The sequence below is a fragment of the Corvus moneduloides genome, chromosome 4 (genome assembly GCF_009650955.1).
Source record: "Corvus moneduloides isolate bCorMon1 chromosome 4, bCorMon1.pri, whole genome shotgun sequence".
Taxonomy (NCBI): Eukaryota; Metazoa; Chordata; class Aves; order Passeriformes; family Corvidae; genus Corvus; species Corvus moneduloides.
The window spans coordinates 38486829-38494804 of record NC_045479.1 but is presented as its reverse complement, the minus strand read 5'-3'; positions in this window follow the sequence as shown (position 1 = coordinate 38494804).

Genomic DNA, 7976 nt, shown 5'->3' with positions numbered 1-7976 from the left:
GAAAAAAAAAAGGCTCTTGGTTCTATCCCAGAGGTCACAGCAGACTAAGAAAATAAAGGTCATGTTATATCTTGAATTCAGGATGTACAGATGTTATAAAAAGATAAAATCTGAAATCCAGAAGGAAAAGGAAACCTTATCTGCAACTATGCTATGTATATGTAAATGGTAACAGATGATTTACTGGTAGTATCTTTTTTATTTTTCCTTTTAACAAAGAAATGTCATAAAAATAGGCAAAAGAAAAAAACTAAAATGGACCAATGAATAACAATACATACTCAATCTCTCTTAAATATGCAACTAGAGGAATATATGCTAGTTTCTTAGGATATGACTAGTAAATATATTGAGACTTAGTGGCAAATCTGCCTTCTTGGAACAATAGTTCCTATATCACAGATGAAAATAAGAATATATGCATCAAAAATAAAGAAGAGAAACAATACATATACCCCTGAGACCTCTGTATAATTCAAATCAGTTGTCTGCAAGAGAGTTAGAAAATACTTCATACATTCAGGGAATAAAGCTTTCCATCAGAGAAATAGAATAGATATATCTAGGATGTATCAGCATTGGTCTCATATTTCCTTTCTCTGGGGTTTACTCTGATGTCATTTCATAGTAGCCTTACTTTTCCCTTTGAAACTCACCATTCTTAGCTCAGATGCAGGGACAAAGAACATTTCAGAGGCAGAGTTCTTGGCACAATTTTTGCTCATGTTGTAATTTCATCCTGTTTCACATTTTCAGTCTCCTCCTCTGCCTGCTCTGACTTCTGGCTGAGCAACTGCAGAATTCACCATGTTTGAGACAAGTCAAGTGCTAAGCTAATAAATAATCTCATCCTCTGTGAGGTGGTGGTGGGGGACATGGTGGCACAGAGTACATGGAGTTTGGCCCATTTTTTCAACAAAGATGTGTGTGATAGTTTTCAAAGTTTTTGGAAGGGATTGTCGTTTAAAGCTGTTTGTGGTTCTTACAAATGTATTTGTTTATCTGCTTATTCAGATACACTTGTTCTGTCTGCCTGTTGTCTACCTGCCTATTTATGATCAGCAAGCCTCAGGAGTGTGGCTGCAGTGGCTTACATACTTGTCTAAGTGTCATGCTTAGATTTGCGCCAGTTGATATACTGAAATCTACCTACTCCCTGTTTCTCACTAGTAATATACACAGCACTTAAGTGAGTGTAGTCTCCAGGCATCTGGGTGGGATGTTCTGTTCAGTCTCACAAAAGGCCACTGTAGCTGAGATGGAGTAAATGAGTTACCTAAAGTCACATGTGGTGCTTCAATAGGAACAGGAGCTGCAGCAAATTTCTTTGGTAGATCATTAAATATATGACTGTAATTGCCAGCAACCAACAAGAACAGAATATGAGCGTGTTTGTGGTTTAGCATGTGTATGTGTTTGATCACTAGTTTACAACATAATAATCCAATGCATTTATGGAAACCATTAGCGATTTTCCAAGGATCGTAAGAATATAGGAGCAGAGTTACAGTCCTGTGTCCTGCCTTTTGTGCCTTAGAAGAAGATGAAGCAATTCTGCAGCAAACAGGTTGGAGAATAGCCAGTCTACCCAAGTAGGGCTTGGCTTTCATGGGATATCTCATCTGAGTCTCAAATAGAGACCTGCATGATTTTAAAGCAACACCCTTACATACAGAAAGAAGTTTTGAACTGTGATGTATGCTTAGCCTCAACTACAGGTTGAGGTGCTGAATCTCCCTGGTCTTTATTTTATAAAATGTCTTATGTTTCTTGTGACACAGAAATACCTAAAACATAAACCAAACCACAAATATAATTTAGCAGCTTTCATTAGAAGCCCGTACAAACTAGGTAGGTCAGTTGTTACCTCTGAAAGGCCTGGAATTGATTTGTTTGTCAGAATGGTATAAATGTACTTAGAGGTGTTCTAAGGATGATTTTAAATGAAAGATTCATAAACTAACAAACTTTGTAATTTATGTGTACAAAAATGTACCGAGTATGTAGTGTATTTCTTACTAATTTGCAGAGGCTACTCTATGTCTTCAGGAAACACAGAGATTTGAACATAGCTGTTAGCTAAAATTTTAGTGCAAAATTTAGAACTGAACTAATTTCTAACCTAATTTCTGACTACTAAATTCTATATTGTTTATTACTTTGTCCAAATAATTGCTGATTTGATAGTACTCCTAATCTGTTTTAATGGTGAGGTAAATGTGTCTCAGACTGTATCAAAAGAGAGTATACTTTTCATTTAATGTGAAACTTCAATAGTAACCCTCCCTGTTCTTTTACAGGATTGATCATTATGTTGGAGAAAAAAAGTATCTTTTTCTTGAATGCTATTTAGTTTTAAGAGATGATAACACACAAGAAAAAGAAGATATCTTTCTTGCACAGAAGTAAATAGCAGCCATTTGATGAATCATTGCCGCAAGCGTAGCAATTAAATTTCACTCCTCAGGCACTTTGTTTTGAATAAAAATATTGCACAGTTCCTTACCAGTGTTTCCTATATAGATTTGGATTTTGTAAGGAATAATGGAAAGCTGGACATGCAGGCGTGTTTGTTCTCCTGATTGTAAAAGGGGAATTGTACTGTGAGGCAGTTTGGAAAAGAAGGGTGTCTGTGCAAGGAAGCCAAATTTGAATCCATGCCTGACTCCATAAACATCTCCTTTATTCTTCATTATCCACCACAGAAGGTGAAGTGTCTTTGTGTTTGTTAAATCATTGGTCTCGGTCTTACTATTGCCAGTCAGTGTCTGCAGCCATGACACTGCATCTGTCTGTGAAGCTGAATTCAAAACACCCTCACTCTGGCTCAGAAAGCAAATGAAAGGCTTGGGTCAATGGATGACAACATTTAGAACGAGAATTTAACTGGTTGCTTGAGGGTAAAGGGGTTTGCATTTGCTTATTGATCCCCTGATCCCCTCAGGCTGAGCCACATCTCATTGTGACGGCTAAACTTTGCTATGGATCTGAACTGATGTAGCTAATGGAGATGGACCTCATGCCTCTGACCTTTCCTGGTCCTCCCTGTCAGACTGGACTGGTTATTCTCCAAGCTGCACCTGGGGCTGCCTTTGCTGAAACCCATGAGCCAGTGCTTACTGCATAGATCGTTTTTAGGTGTCTTTGCTTTAGAGCCCACTGCATACATTACAACCGTGGCGTTACAAGTGTAAATTCTCAAATAACAAACTATTTACCTGTAGATTCAGTATGCTCTGGCATCTGTAGATATCTGCTCTCCCCTGTTAGTCCAGAATAACACTGTAAAGGTCAGCTCAGGGCAGGAATCACCAAAATTCCCTACTCACATTATGAAATCTCTCCTGGTTTTGTTGTTGTTTTAGTGGAACCTGTAGTTTCTTCTAAAGGAATGCCTGCTCCTCACAACTCCTCTAAAAATCTCCCTGAGGTTTTCTATGTGATAAGTTGTCTCCAAAATAATTTCATGAGTAAAGCTGGAACAGTATTTCAGATATGTTCCTGCAGAGAGAGTAGGACCGTTGCAGGAAGGGGGTTGCCTGGATCTGTTGTCTAATAACTCTTCATCTATGATAGAACTTAGCATAGCTACAGCAGGATGAATAAATTGTTCTCAGTCATCTACCAGTGGAAATTTCTCTTCACAGCATCACTTTAAAAAGGAAGCAGTTCCCTTAAAATGTTAAATTGATGTTCCAGCTGAAAAAAATAACAGTAACTTTTGAAAGAGAATTTGATTTTTGTACTCTTCTGGTTTAATACCTGGTATCCTTAGGTATCTGCAAATATATCCTGAATACATAATCAGCCTATGCTGAAACCAGCACAAGTTTCATATCTCTCTTGTAAATACAATTCCTACAAAGGCTGGTTGCCCTACCTCAATACACAGAACCACTGCATGAACTTACAAAGTGCTCTGAAATCCTTTAAAGTATAGTACTTTTGAGTAAACAACATTCTGCAGTTTTGTAATGTCGTGTGGATAAATGCCTCTTTTACTAACTGTGAGGGGACTACAAAGCTCTGTTGTTGTAAAAGTTTGATTTTCCATTTCTTGGGGCTGGAAAATAGAATAGAGACTTGTCCTAGCCTTCTGGCAGAATTGACAAATCATTAATTCCATTGATTTCCATGGTAGTGAAATTTATCAAAATGAAGTCTATTTGTATTAGCGAAAAAGGTTACATGCCATGGCATTGAAAGCTTTCTTCTTGCTTTTATACTTTCACCTTTATTTATTTGTTCTTTTTGAAGCACTGTTACATACTGTCAGGTGCCTAGAAGCTTCAGACAAAGATTTTCAGGGAGAATCTCCTGTTGAGTCATGAAGTGCAGAAAGGACCCCCTGGCTTTCTCAACTCCTTCTCAGAGAGGAGTCAAGGTGTGGCTGGATCCAGTCCTAGTCCCAGACTTGGTCAACCGTTTACGTCTAAAAGAGTAATTGAGCCTTTATATGACTTTGTATTGCAGGTTTAAGGATGGCAAACCAATTAATTATTTTTTTAAATTGATGATAATGATTAGACTAAAAGACTTTAGTCTGAATTTAATTTAGTCTGAATACTATTACTACCCAGTATAGATAGTAATAGCTACAAGTATAGTGCACTATTTATTAAATCAATAATTTCCAAGCTAGCAAAATAATTATTAAGAGAGATTGACGTTACCACTACCTATGACTGTGGCCAAATATCTTTCACTCAGCCTCGAGGTGTAACCTTGAGATGCATCCCCTCTCAAGTGAGGAATCTCGACATGCACTCCTAGAAGGGGTATAATAGAAATCCCTGCTGTTAAAAAGTGGGACTGTGCTTTTATAATATAAAGTGATTGATGGTCAGTCATATGTTGCTAGGCCAGCTGTATCAGCTCAGCAGCCTTTAGCTCAGCAGCTCTGGATAAGTTATCAGTACTATCACTTGTTGGTTCCTTTATCAGGAACATTTTCTGCCACATCCTCACCAGTGAAAGTTCCTGTCAGGATACATTGTTTTTCATATTCTCAAAGTGCTTAACTTTGGGATTGTTGTCAGTCTGGTCTCAGCACTCTTCAACAGCAAAAGCAGCATGACCTCCCTTCTACATCCGCTGATACAAATAGGGTAAAGTTTGAGCTGTTTTACCCCCACTTAGGCAGAAGAGCCTGCTTTGTGTGTCTTGTAAAGAACCTAGAGTGGTTGACTATGAAGCCTTCTTGTCCACTGCACTCAATGCGCTTTATGTCAAAATTGCAAATACATCAAGTGCTGAATGAATGTTTGCCAGTCTTCAGAAGGATTTGAGAGGAGAAAAGGACTGTGTGCAGCAGGCAAGCCCACTGCACTTCTACCCCCACCCAGCCTGCAAACTTCTGCGATGAAAAGGTCATTTGAAGGTGTTTTACTAGGAGCAAATTTCCTTTTTTCTTGATTTCAGGAAGAAAACACTCCATTTCCTGCTTGGTGGGCTTGCCCCATTCCAGCAGGTGTTGGTGCTGGCTGGTGTATGTGAACACAGCTGCAGCTGGAGTGCTGGTGGTTCACAGCACTGGTGATGCTTTGCAGGGAGTGCTCTGCTGCTGTGCTGTGCTTCCACTGGAGATCAGCCTCTGGATGCCATGGAGGTGCACAAGAAGAGGAGGGTTAAGGGTGATCTCTGATTAAAGTTCCATTTGCTGATTCTCTTCACCAATTTATATCCAAGTGCTACTTTGCTAATTAATGACTGCTCATGAAATGCCATGTGTCAGCAATGAATCACTTATTTTTGTTGCACTTCAGTAGTATATGGCTAATGAGCAAGGACAACTCATATAATTAAAGCCTAAAATAGCCTTGTCGGTAGGACACAATCAAGTGTTTATATCTTGCTGCAGTAGGTGGACCACAGTATATCAATTTCCTGTCTTTGCCTTTGGTGGTTTTACAAGGAAAAAAATTGGAAAGTTTAAAAAGTTTGGGATAATAAATATTTTTTCAATGGTAGTAGTATGAGGAATTGAATTTCATTTTAAAAGAACTAAAATCCTGCCAGTTACCTGTATCTAGCATAACCTTAAAATAAGACTGTCTTAATTATTGCCCCTAATGGGCCTCATCAAGCTCAAAACTAATTAAAAAAAATAAATAAAATGGAGAAACAGCCTGGATGAAATGGGGAAGGTTAGTAAAAAGTTACAGCAAAATCTGTAGTTTGTGTCTCCACAGCTGCACGTAGGTAGGAAAAGCGAGAAACAGGGATGAGCCCGCTGTGAATGTGCGTAGGCAGCTGTTCGTACTTTAAGCAATACTGTGAAAAATCTGCCACTGAACCAGTAAACCAGCAAATAGAATTTCTCCTCTTTGACCCGGTCAGTGTTAGCACAGCTGGGATCTTGTATTTTCATTCATGAGAGGTAAGATCAAGCCTCTGGAGAACATTTGGTCCACCCATGCACGCTGCATCCCTTTCCCCACAGTGTTATACATCATGGTCTGAACCATTGATGTAGACCACTAGTTTTCGTCACAGATGAGGAAAAAAAGAATCATATTTCTGAGAAAGCAATTAGAATCTATTAGTCAAAGTACCCAATGTTAGTAGTGACACACACAAAAAGACATTTGCAAATGGTTTCTTAGATGCAGCAGTGGAAAAACTGCATCCCATCTCCTCTGTCAAGAAATAAATCAGTTCCTTGTGAACCCACTTATTCTGATAAGCATATAAGGGAAGGAGAGGAATATATGTAGTCTATATTGAAAAGATAAGGCAAAAGAGAGACATTATGGAAGGCATGGGAAGAAGGATAGCCCCTTTATTTCTTAATTAATATTAATATTTCAATGTTCAGGATTTTAAGTTTGTAATAAAAACCAGTTTTATGACGTTCCTTCCCACAAGAGCCCCTAACATTTCCCTCCCACTCCCTTTGGCACACGCCTATGTGGGAATTCAAGTTTCTATAAAGGATCAAAAACCTTGGCCACCAGTTGTGACCACTACTGCTGAAAAAGAGCAATACAAGTGAACATCTCTTTTCCTCGAAATAGGATCTGAACAGTTTCTCACTGTGACCAGATCTGATGTTGGTGCTCAGCAGCAATGACAGCTACAGCTGTCCCAACAGTGCATTGGATAGAGCCTTTGTATTGGCCTCATGCAGAAGTTTAAAAAAAAATCCTGCGAAATGAGGATCATTTCTGAAACGACTTCTACAAATTCTCAGAAATCTTTGTGAGTGCTTGAGAAAAGCTCTCACTCTGGGGTGTAAAGCACAGTGGGATTTTAATCTCTTTATTTTCACAGGCTTGTTTAGGGAAAATACTCAACTCAGGTTGAGTGGTGAAGACCTTAATCTCCTTATTGAGAACAGTACAGCCCTTCCCACCTGGACTTGCTTGAGTGTTAAGCTATGAAGGCAGACGTGCTGCCTGTATCCTATTCCCTTCATAGTTCTGCTGTGATCTCCAATGATATCCTGACACTGGAGAGTTGCCCAGTGATAAATTGGTAGACAATTCCTCCTGTTGACATCTGCTCTTCCACATTTGTTTAGCTCTTTGAATGCTGTTACCTTGCATTGACAAGTCTGTGGATAACCACCCTCCATCTGAGCAGTGAGATTGTGAGAGATCTTGGATGGAATGAATTTAGATATTTCTGGTCTCTTGACTTCCCTTTTGGTCAAGTCAAGGTTCTTTGTAACTGAAGAGTAGAGGCAGGGATAAAAGTATGAGACTGTTAGAGCATCTGCAAAATGGGCACTTCATGTTTTTAAAAAACATGCACTGTTGTGGAACAGAAGTGTAATATATGCCATTAACATTAGCATCATTGAACACCCTCTAAACTGCAGAATGGTGAGAAAAAATTGATATGAAAACAAGAGAAAATGAAAACTGTAGTAAGCTCTCTGCATAAAAAGGGTGTTATAAATATAAAGGCTAAACTGAAACAATGTGAAGAATGATATATATTTCCTATTTTAAAGCTAAGACTGATTCTCTGTC